We start from the raw sequence: 12,464 nt of genomic DNA, 5'->3' as shown, positions 1-12,464 counted from the left end.
GAAGTTGCATTACCATTAGTTTCATATGGTAATTACTGCTGTGTGTGTTGGTCTGTATTATTAGGAAGCTTGCTTCTTCGGGAACTGGTGCAGCATTAAATGATCTACAGTAGCCAAACTGGCAAAACATTGAATAACAGATGTTACCTGGTTCACAAAATTACAAATGTCACTAGCATATTGCTTCCTGTAAAATGTCTGTCTAATCATGCGAGTTATGAGTCCGTGTCTTTAAAATTTGCTGCTGTTAAATTTTAAACAATTCTGTTCCTGGAGCTGCATTGTTAACTTGCGATTTGATAATGCAAGCAAACAATTGTCAGTCATTGTCTCCTGTTTTCAACTGTAGGACAGGGTTTATTATTTTCTTCAGATCTTTCTATCTCAAACTCCATTGCCTTGCACCACATTTGTCAGCTGTGGCTCAGTGGGTAACACACTCGCCTCTGAGTCAGAAGGTTGTGGGTTCAAGTCCCATCCCAGGAACTTGAGCACATAAATCTCGGCTGACACTCCAGTGCAGTGCTTCGAGAGTGCTGCACTGTCGGAGCTGCCGTCTTTCGGATGAAATGTCAAACCGAGATCCCGTCTGCTCTCTCGGGTGGACGTAAAAGTTCCCATGGCACAATTTCAAAGAAGAGCAACTGAGTTATCCCCAATGGCCAATATTTATCCTTTAATCAACATAACAAAAAAGATTATCTGGTCATTATCACACTACTGTTTGTGGGAGCTTGCTGTGCGCAAGTTGGCTGCCGCGTTTCCAATATCACAATCGTGACTACACTCCAAAAGTACTTCATTAACTGTAAAGCGCTTTGAGACGTCTGGTGGTTGTGAAAGACACTATATAAATGCAAGTCTTTTTCACATTTGGCCAAGTATACTCTCAACCTGCTTCCGGATGTCATCTAAATGCGCCCTTTGTGTGCAGAAGCACCTGGCCTCCCCGACACCTCCCAAGGTGGCACAGCTCACATCACGAATTGTGCACGTGCAAACTCACAGCTGCAATCTGCCAGTCCTCCCGAAGAACTCCAATCACTTACACAACTAAATTATTTAATCATGCAGTGTCAGGTTCTTGACAACTGTAATCGGCTTATCGCATCAATATATTTTGTGAAATATCCCATTTTACCCAGCTGCCACCGGCTTGCTGAGCTGTTACTAATGCCAGTCTTTTTGCTCTGAAACCTTAGACATGTATCGACCCGGGGAGGGAAAAAAACTGCAGCATAATCGAATAGTTACAAGACGTTTGCTCAGCTGGTGGGTGGAAACTGAGTTTAGGTGAAGGACTCGATCATCCCTTCTGATTCATTGATCACACAACGACGCAGTCCTAAATGCAGGTTTCCCGTGTCCTCCGAGACAAACTTAGATGTAGTGTACAGATATTAATGGAGCTTTAAGGGAGATGGTCAATTTTGTCTGATTATTTGGTTTTGGTGTTTAGTGGGCTGCTTGTTAGCGCCCATTGACGTTGATTTATCATCAATTCTGATTTAAATAAACAAATTCACAGTTGAAGTGTGCTTGAACAATGCTAGCGGTACCGCAATTGGCCTCAGCAGCCTGGGTTAATGGGGAAAATCAGCTAGTATTCCCCCTTCGAGTGAGCTAATTTTGTATTTAAGTTTACAAAGTTAAAATCATAAATTATTTGAAAGATATGGATGCGAGATGGCATGAGTTATTCTCAAACTGTAAAATAATTATCATTAAATTGAAGTCCTCTGCCCATGTCTCTCTCCTAAATAATGGATCAAAGCACTTTTCGATAGAAAAATCCAATATATGAACCCTGAGAAGCTTCCATTATCTAGTCAAAGATGAAGAAAGATATTCACACACTGGACATTTGCAGAATCTAATGAAGGAAGTAATTGAAATGCGATGCGCAACAAGTGTTTCCCGCATGTAAGCTGTCATAGCTCCCTTCAATAGTCCAGCACTTTTGTCCACTGAGTAGCTGGACCAGTCAGACTAGGAAAATTCCAGGTTCGTTGTGATGCGCTTTTAGCTGATCTCAGCTTGATCAATGGTGCGGTCATTACAATTGCCCTCAGCACTCCGACAATAGGCAGAGGGAAATCAGATGGAGCTTCCACTTCCCATCGACACCCGAGACCCTTGCTGGGAATGTACGTATGTGAACATCTGGTGAAGATGGGATCTGTCTCAAATGGTGGTGAAATAGCTTTCCAACAGTTGCTGTGAAGACTTGTACATGAATCATGGGCTTTTGGGTGAGATACCAGAGGGCAACCAATCCACAACAAACTGTAACCTAGCAGGGAGGGGAGGGTGCAAATTATCACGGTAAAATAGAGTCCGTTTGAAATCCACCACGTGTGTACCATTCACCAATCAGAGAGCTGCCATTCAGCAGAATAGTGCCCAGCGATGGTGTGAACCCTCAGTGAAGTCTGCAAGCTCCTTTCTTAAAAACTTGCCTTGGCTTCTTTTAAATTGTGCTTGATGAGTTTGGCTGTGGAGATACAACTACTTAATTACTCTTCATTGAAGTTTTAATTGACAAAGTACATTTAAAATCAGCGTGTTGCTCTTAATGTCACCAAAACAATTGACTTAAGCTGCAAATGCTGAAAATCTGAAATATAGGAGGTGTATACTTTATCAGCATCTGAAAAGACAGAGACCAGTTCTGATAAAGGAACACTGACCAAAAGTTAACATTGTTTCTTTTCCAATAACAGACTTGCTGGCAAAATAATTTATGTATTTTCTATAGTTCAACCTATTAAAGTCAAAAGATTATGCATCCATCAACATGTTTTTATTGTGTTGATCTGCTTATATAAACCCCCTCAATCCAAGCAATGTCTGCTTCACCTAATATTGGGCCCAAGTTTCCACATGATTTGCGCCTGATTTTTAGGAGCAACTGGTGGAGAACGGACTATCTTAGAAATCGCAATTCTCCACATTTTTTTTCCTGCAGTTCTAGTCAGGTAGAACAGTTCTACTTTGGAACAGAATTTTTTCTTCAAAAGGGGGCGTGTCCGGCCACTGACACCTGATTTCAAAGTTTCCACAGTGAAAACGTACTCCAAACTAAAGTAGAATGGAGCAAGTGAAGATTTTTGTAGAACTGAAAAAACCTGTTCTACACATAAAAAAATCAGGCGCAGGTTACAAATTAGGCGTCCAGAACGAGGTGAGGGGGGGGGGAAAGGAACTCATTAAATTCTACAATAAATCCTTATTTATACTTCTACAAATATTATACAAATAAATCCAACCTGAATAAACATTTATAAGCAAAGAAAAGACTAAATAAACCATCTTCCTACCTGTGTGAAAGTGCTTCAGCCAGGGAGAATTCTGCAGCTGTTCGTGCCGCTGAGCGGGAGGAGGAGGAGGAGACAGCCGTTCGTTGCCGCTGAGCGGGAGGAGGAGGGGAGAGAAAGCCGTTCGTTGCCGCTGAGCGGGGGAGGGGGGGAGGAGGAGACAGCCGTTCGTTGCCGGGGAGGGGGAGAGGAGAAAGCCTTTCGTTGCCGCTGAGCGGGAGGGGGGGGGGAGGAGGAGACAGCTGTGCGGGGGGGGGGGGGGGGGGAGGAAACAGCCATTCGTTCCCGGGGGGGTGGGGGGGGGAAGAAGGAGACAGTGAGAAGGCTGCAAGAAGCCTCAGTGCTGATGTGCTGATGGCAATGTGCTTTTATTAAAAAAGTTCAAAAATTAAACAGCTACAAAGAACTACAAAAATGGCCGAGTGCCAATGTTTCCTTCACACTGCGCGTGTGCGAACGCTCCAACGCGCACGCGCAGTGTTGCCGGCAGGAAAAAAAATAATTTAAATAGTACCCGCCCCCTCCCACTTACAAAATCGGCGCGAGTGTAGGCTCCGCCCCCCTGGGCGCCACGGCAGGCAGACAAGGAGCTGCAGGGCGCTCGAGAATAGCGCGGTTTGTTTTAGGCGCGAAAAACGGGCACCCAGCTCGGAGGGGCGCCCGTTTTTTTTCGTGTGGAAACTTGGGGCCCATTGAGTGGAAGCTGTTTGTTCACATAGCTTGTGTTACCAGAACTCATGGTGTATAGGAAAGCATTTATATGGCCTTTTAAGTCTTATTCTGAGAGCCCTGTGTTTATGCTGTTAAATATGTTTATGCTGTGTTTATGCAGTCAGTCAGCAGCAGTCTTGTAGGTCCATGATGATGTAGGTCCAAGTAGCAGCTCAAGGGAAACTGCATGGTAGAGTCAACTGAGATTGCGTATTGGCTAAGAAATGATGAGACGTGAGCACATCTCATCTCTTTATGAAGGCAAGAAATTGGCAGGCAGCAATTTTTGAGAGAGATCTGCTGTCTGAACGAGAATTTTTAAAAACCAGGTTGTACATTGAGCAGGCCATGCATAAAGCAAATCAATTGCTCTCATTTTTCTTGCCAGTGCCAAGGCTAATTAGTTAGTTGTTCAGTCAAATGGCTGAATTTAACAACTCATTACCACTAGTTATATGTTACTGTAGCTGAAGTTAATTTGCACACTTCATTTATGCTTTTTTAGCTGGTTTTATTATTTGTTAATTAAAAATTAGTTTTTTTTTTCTGCTGGAGCTTTCTACAACTCATCATCATTATAGGTAGTCCCTCGAACGAGGATGACTTGCTTCCACATGAGTTCACAGATGTTTCAATGAACTGAATGAAAAATATTGAGGAAGAGCCATTTGATAGCTCAGTGGGTAACTGCATCTGGTGGGTACAATAATGAGCAGTATGGACCAGGAAAATCATAGGTTTGATGTCTGTTTTTCTATATGAGTAGAGGTGGGGGTATTACAACTAGCCTAATGTCTCTGGGCTTGGGAAGAAAACAGTCCTCCAAGATTCTTGCACCTAACTGTTATCCATTCATGCTTACTATAGAGAGGACAGAATAGAGCTCGCTGTAATGCGCTACTTCAGAAGTGTCCAAACTTAACCTCAAAGTCCAGGTAATGTACAGATTTGCTGGTTTATCCGATTTGAATTTCATGGGCCGGGAGGTTAGGAAAGTCTGTAATTGGCACTTTTAGTTCATTAAATGCTAAATCAGAACACTAAAGATATGTTCACACTTCAACATGGAGTTTTGGGGGGAATCCCTTCTGTGCATGGAAGCCCCATTCATACAGACACCTCCAGAACCTGGTCTTGTGGCATCATGGGTTTAGTTGGGTTTTTTTGCTTTTGGAACTGAGATGGTTTTTTCCAAATGTAACGAGCAGGGTGGATAAGGGGGAAACCAGTGGATGTGGTGTATTTGGATTTCCAGAAGGCATTCGATAAGGTGCCACATAAAAGGTTACTGCACAAGATAAAAGTTCACGGGGTTGGGGGTAATATATTAGTATGGATAGAGGATTGGCTAACTAACAGAAAACAGAGAATCGGGATAAATGGTTAATTCTCTGGTTGGCAACCAGTAACTAGTCGGATGCCGTAGGGATCTGTGCTGGGTCCTCAACTATTTACAATCTATATTAATGACTTGGATGAAGGGACCGAGTATAAAGTAACTGAGTTTGCTGCTGATACAAAGATGGGTGGGAAAGCAAATTGTGAAGAGGACACAACAAATCTGCAAAGGGATATAGACAGGCTAAGTGAGTGGGCAAAAATTTGGCAGATGGAGTATAATGTGGGAAAATGTGAGGTTATCCACTTTGGCAGAAAAAATAGAAAAGCAAATTATAATTTAAATGGAGAAAAATTGCAAAGTGCTGCAGAACAGATGGACCTGGAGGTCCTTGTGCATGAAACACAAAAAGTTAGTATGCAGATACAGCAAGTAATCAGGAAGGTAAATGGGGAATGTTGACCTTTATTTCAAGGGGGATAGAGTATAAAAGCAGAGAAGTCCTGCTACAACTGTGCAGGGTATTGGTGAGGCCACACCCTGGAGTACTGCGTAAAGTTTTGCTCTCTGTATTTAAGGAAGGATATACTTACATTGGAGGTTCACTTCGGTTGATTCCAGAGATGAGGGGGTTGACTTATGAAGATAGGTTGAGTAGATTGGGCCTATACACATTGGAGTTCAGAAGAATGAGAGGTGATCTTATCAAAACATAATGAGGGGGCTTGACAAGGTGGATGCAGAGAGGATATTTCCACTCAAAGGGGAAACTAAAACTAGGGGACATAGTTTCAGAATATGGGGCCGACCATGTAAAACTAAGATGAGAAGGAATTTCTTCTGAGATTTGTAAATCTATGGAATTCTCTGCCCCAGAGAGCTGTGGAGGCTGGGTCATTGAATATATTTAAGCCGGAGATGGACAGATTTTTGAGCGATAAGGGAATAAAGGGTTATGGGGAGTTGGAAGGGAAGTGGATCTGAGTCCATGATCAGATCAGCCATGATCTTATTAAATGGCAAAACAGGCACAAGGGGCCAGGTGGCCTACTCCTGTTCCTATTTATTATGTTATTTTGTTCTTATGGTCGACTGATGACCTGATAGAGGCCTTCAAGATCACAAAGGGATATGATGGGGATAAATTGTGATCGGTTGTTTCCACTTGTAATGGGGGGGGGGGGGGGGGGAGAAAGAGAGGCGGAAATTGACAATAATCACAAAAAGCGAAAGCTAGGGAAAGATTATTTGCCCGCAGTGCTTACAATGTGGAATTCTTTGCTATCAACCGTTAATGAACCGGTGTCTGAATACTTTTTAAAAAGAAATAAATATTCTCCTTGAAAAAGAGGAATATTAAATGATATGGGGAGTGAACAAATAGATGGGATTTGAATAGATGGAGAAAAGCACTTGATGGGTTGAATGGGCGGTTTCTATGCTTATAACATTCTATGATTTTGACTCCCAACTAACAAATGATCAACAGTGCAACTCCGAGTATCTTTCCTGCAAATCCCTGATTTACTAGTCAGATCACCTTGGAATGGCAGCATTTTTTAGAAGTGTAAAATATGGAAGGGCTCTGTGTCTTAAGATCAGATTTCTGGCTAGATGATTAAATAGGCTTGTTGCAGAGATTTATGAAATGGACATTTTGTTCTGCACCAACTTTCGACTACCTTCTCTTATGAAGACTGTCGTTCTGGCTGGGTTTCTATTCTGCTGCTGTTAAAGACCCCTCAGCACCTCATCCAAGTAGCCATTCTTTGCGTGTGAGGATTGACGATGAATATCAACAGGCTATGCAATACAAAGGGCATAACGGCCAAGCCAATGCTGTTGTTGCCTGGCACCCACATACAGGACCCAAAGTTGCCCAGGAGTTACTCCGTTTTTCTTTGAGCAACTTGATTTTTCTGGAGTATCTTAAAAATCCTCATTTTGCACATTCAGTTTGCGCCAGTGTAAGTGAGTTAGTTAGGATTTTTTTTAGTTTAGTTTAATTTTGTTCAAGCCACCTATGCCCGTTTTGGCCATTTAAGCCAGTTTGGACAGCTAATAGTTGCTCCAAACTAACTTAGGCCAGCATATGTGGCCACTTGTGGCCGCACAGAAAACCCTTGCGGAGAGTTAAGAAATCAACGCAGGTAAGTACTTAATGACTTGACTGAAGAATGTGAATAGGATCAAGCAGCTATACAGGACTGACAAACTTCAAAGTTAATTTACTATACAACAGAAGCATTCATGGAAGCTTAAACTACAATATCCAAATAAAAAATAGAAGTACTTCCTGCTCGTAGGAAAGTATTTTCATCAACAGGGTTAAGGAAAGTCTTAAGTAAGCTCATTAAAATTACTGGCTACACAGTTATCACCCCCCACCCCATCAAAACTCTCCTCACTTCCCCCCCCTCCCAACCCATCAAAACTCTCCTCTCTTTCTCTTCCCCCCCTCCCCCCCCGGATCAAAAGTCTCCCTGCACCAACTTGTTTCTTGTAGCCCTCAGCACAGAAAGGCAGCGGGCCGGCCTGTGTGGCAAGCCACTCTGCCCGGGATAGGGGCGGGACACATTGGGTCCCACGCTGTAGGCATGCATCATCATAATCACGGGAGGAGCTATTGCGCATGCGCGAACGCTCTACTGCGCATGTGGACAGCTGCCAGCACTCTTTTCGGCACAGGGCCCTAGCTCCGCCCTCCCCCCCCCACAATGGACTCGCCACGCCGTGCTAAGCCCCGGGAGTCGGCAGAGGGGCCAGAATCCGGGGACATCTTTTTGGTGCCGTTTGGATCGTAGGAAGTCGGCACATCTCACATGAGTGAGCCGAAAAAATGGGTGGGCCAAATTTGGGCCCACACACACACTTTCCAGCAGGAGTTACTGCATAGCAATCGGGATTGGGATCGCGGGCTGACTTTTACTTCAATCTCTAATAGGAATTTTAGTGCCCTGCCGCCTTCCCAGTTGCAGTCAGGTAACTTAAAACAGACTGGAAATCAAACTTGACAAATTAAACATTTTTAATCTGGAGTTTATACAACTGTTCTAGGCCTGCTATTTATTGGCAAACTGGAGATGCATTAATCACAATTCTATGCTCTGATCATTCATCTGTAAATCTATAATTAATCAGGCCTGTTGAGGGCCAGGCCTCCCCCACACTAATAACACTGTGCGGCTGACCTCTTGTCTTAGTATCAATTGGATATCTGTGTTGCCTTTCGAGGCAGGACTATGCTGTTCCTTGCTGTTGGATGTTCCTCAATGCACATTGACAATATTTGTGCCCTTGTTTTGCTCACTTTGTGTCATACTAAGAGATCAGTAGATACCTGGTGCCCACGCAATATAAAAAGCGACCTCAAAGTCCTGGTGCAATGAAAACTGTATTACACGGTGAATTCCACTATATCCAAAACAGTGGGGGAGAAACACCTATGCTTGTGGAATCATAAAACTGCGTAGTTTTAAAATCTCAACTTACTTTCCAGTTGCTGTATCTTCATCAGTGACTGGGGAAATTACAGTATGTATGGTCAGGAAATATGGCAGTTTCCATAGGCGATGTTTATATCCGGATCTGTGCTGCCTCTAATGATTACCATGGAACGCACTGGCTTCATTTACTATTGGTGACAGCATGATAAAGTCAATGTACTAAACGCAAAGACTAATCGACCTGTCCAGTGAGTCAAGATAGTACAGGCATTTCATGGAGTAACACTGCAAGAAAAACCTTTGAAGTCTGAAACAAATTAAATTCTTAAAAGTTTCAATAGTATCTATAGGAATACAATTCACGTTTCAGTGGAAAGTCAGCAGGTAGAAACATTCCTCATCCTGTGCTAAAAATACTTTCTGCTGTTTCAGTTATTGTATTGCTCTAATAGGCAGTCTGAAGAGTAATTGGAACCAGCCTGCTTTCATAGTCAGGGTCGTGGAACTTTGCTAGGTCTCTGAGGGTTTAGATCCCATTTTACCACAACTGTACTTAGATTCACATCTTGATGGAGGTTTTCAAACAGTAAAGGAACAGCCATTTAAAAAGTCAACTGGGACTTGGTTGTGAACTTGCAGCTTGGCAAGTCAGATATTGCAAATCTTCACCTTATGCTATGCATGCATACACACACATGCAATTCCCAAGAACTTTCATTGCTGCCCAGGATACCAGGCCTGAAATCTTGATGATTGAGACCAAGCTTATAATAGACATTGATAAAAATGTGCTGCTCACGTGAGACTGGATGGTGCTGAAGACTTTCCTTTCAACTCGGGGACCTGGAGTTGAATCGCAGCCTAACCAGGCAAAAGTATCTCTTCTTGTCAAGGGTGTTAATTAAGTTAATCCAATTCCCAGCAGATGCAAGTCTGCAGGGGACAAAAAAGGCTTTGGAAAATACGCAGCATATAGTACTATTGTACTCACTCAGACAAAAACAGAAAATCCTCAGCTGCTCCCTTTCCAAGGCCAATGTATCTTTCCTGAGGTGCGGTGCCCAAAACTGAATGCAGTACTCCAGGTGGGTTCTGATAAAGGCTCTGTACAACTCAAACATCACCTCTTAACTTTTGTATTCCAATCATCTTGAGATAAAAGTCAACATTTAATTAGTCCTTTTTATTACTTTTGTATCTGTGCACTAGCTCTGTGTACATGGACACCTATGTTCCGTCACAGCTCCTAGTCTATCCCCATTAAGACTAAAGGGCCGCAGAGTACTTTACTATCCATAAAGCTTGTGTTGATCTTGGTGTTCCAGCCATACAACTGTTCAGAGAACTCTGCTGTCCTCCAACTCTGGCCCCCTTGTACATCCCCCACTACCTTCGTCCCACCAGTGGTGACAGTGCCTTCAGCCGTCTCAGCCCTAAGCTCTGGAATTCCCTCCCTAAACTTCTTCGCTTCTCCACCCCCTTTAAGACGCTGCTTAAAATGTACCTCTTTGCTTAGTCACCTGTCCTAATGTCTCCTCCTTTGGCTCGTTGTCAATTTTGGCCTGATTATGCTCTTGGGAAGCGCCTTTGGACATTTGACTATGTTAAAAGGCGTTATGGAATGCAAGTTATTGTGTTGCAGAAAAAAATGGTGATTTAAAGTGGGAATGGGAGGGGAAGTTAGTGATAAATCGTAAGGAGCTGAGGGTCACATTTACAGTCAGAAAGGATACATTTAGCAAAGGAGTCACCTAATGTGTTTGGTCTCCCTGAAGTACAGGAGACTACACCATGAGCCACTAATAGGAAGTGCACAAAAATTACTGTGTCTGAGAGACAATGGAGTCAAGGAATTATTAGATGCAGTAGGGTTAATGTTAGACAGATTTGTGACGAATATGAAGATTTCTATATTTTGTGTTGTACAGTTTTGAAAGCTGGCATTCCCAGGGGCGAGCATATCCAATTCAGAGGCAAATGTTGTGACTTTCTAAAGTGCACATATGCACTATCAATTGATAAAACAAGATGTTGACAAGTCTTACCACTAACTTTATTTCTGCAGCAGTAATAACTGATTAAACATGTTGATTAATTGTTGATGGTTAAAAGTACTTTTGGGGTGTAGTCGCTGTTGTAATGTAGGAAACACAGCAGCCAATTTGCTCACAAACAAGCTCCCACAAACAACAATGTGATAATGACCAGTTAATCTGTTTTTTTTGTTATGTTGATGATGGATAAATATTGGCCAGGGCAGGGAGGATAACTCCCCTGCTCTTCTTCGAAACAGTGCCATGGGATCTTTTACATCCACTTGAGAGAGCAGACGAGATTTGGGTTTAATGTCTCATCCGAAAGACAGTGCAGCACTCCATCAGCACTGCACTGGAGTGTCCGCCTAGAATTTTTGTGTGCTCAAGTTCCTGGAGTAGGGCTTGAACCCACATTCTTCTGGCTCCCACATTCTTCTGGCTCAAAGGCGAGTGTGCTACCCACTGAGCCACAGCTGATAATGTAAGGTTGTAAGAATATTGGTTGTGTTAACACACAGTAGAAAGATTCACAGAACTCTATAATAATTATTGTAGCCCGAGGCTGTGCGACCTGGTGTATTGAGTAACTTTCTGAAGTGTTCTTTGGGATTAAAAGCTCATTATAGCCTGCAGCCACATTTCACACAGCTACTGCACAGAGCTACGTGTAATATAGTACATGTTAGAAGGGTTTGACAGGTTTCTAAAAGTGTTCCCTGCAGTAGATGCAGCTGATTACTAATAATGCTCTTTTTATATTACAGTACCGTTTCAAGTAGAATTTATTGTACTGTGCAATATTTCAGAGCTCCTGGTATTGTAAAATCTGCCTCTAGATTCCACAGCAATGGAAATGCAGACAAATACTGCACCTGCTGCTCACAGCGCAGTGAGTTGCTGATTTTAGCCGTGCTATTTTGGAGAAGGGGCCAAATAGAGGCAAGTTGCTTCCCTGCAGTTGGAGAGAAAGGCCAGTGATTCGGGAATGTTTCCAAACTTCAGTTTCTGAAAAACAACCGTACACTCAATAAAATACTGTCATCAAAAACCTTCCGGTTAATCATAAAATAGTTTTTTTAAGACCTGGTGATAATGAGGAGTTTAAACCCCTAGCATGCTTTACAGTAACCGACTGGCACAAGTTTTTTTTTTGGCACAAGTTCCTATGACATACAGTGAGATTGAAGTTTTTTTAAAAGGTGGATTATCGTAAAGCAGAGATAACGGCCCAGATTTTTTAGTCAACGGCAAAGTGATGGCGCTTGCCGATGACCTCGAAGAAAGCTGCCCACAAAGATCTAGCGATCTCTGGTGTGAATTTCACATCTCCTGACATTAATTTCATTCTGGTGCCAACTCTAGGGGATTTCCAACGTCCAGCAACAGCGACGTCATCAAGCTGGCTAAGCAGCCAATCACATTGAAGAATTCCCACAGACAGCAAACCAGGAAGTAAAATGTACTGATTATCCTTCACTTTTAAATCATTTTACAGAGAGCGAAATAGGGTGAGACATACACATGGGATTAATGTAGAAGCTGAAATATAAACTTTATTTAATGATATTTAAAAAACATGGAATTTTTTATCATGGAAAAATTTGACATTCCATAA

General features: G+C 42.7%; 1 protein-coding gene across 1 annotated transcript in view; it reads left to right on the top strand.

Moving 5' to 3' along the window:
* Window positions 1-12,464, top strand: part of med27 (mediator complex subunit 27) — a 343,086-nt gene that overhangs the window by 273,348 nt on the left and 57,274 nt on the right. The window lies entirely within an intron of this gene.

This window comes from Pristiophorus japonicus, chromosome 20 (assembly GCF_044704955.1).
Source record: "Pristiophorus japonicus isolate sPriJap1 chromosome 20, sPriJap1.hap1, whole genome shotgun sequence".
Taxonomy (NCBI): Eukaryota; Metazoa; Chordata; class Chondrichthyes; family Pristiophoridae; genus Pristiophorus; species Pristiophorus japonicus.
This window is presented reverse-complemented; position numbering and strand designations above follow the sequence as displayed.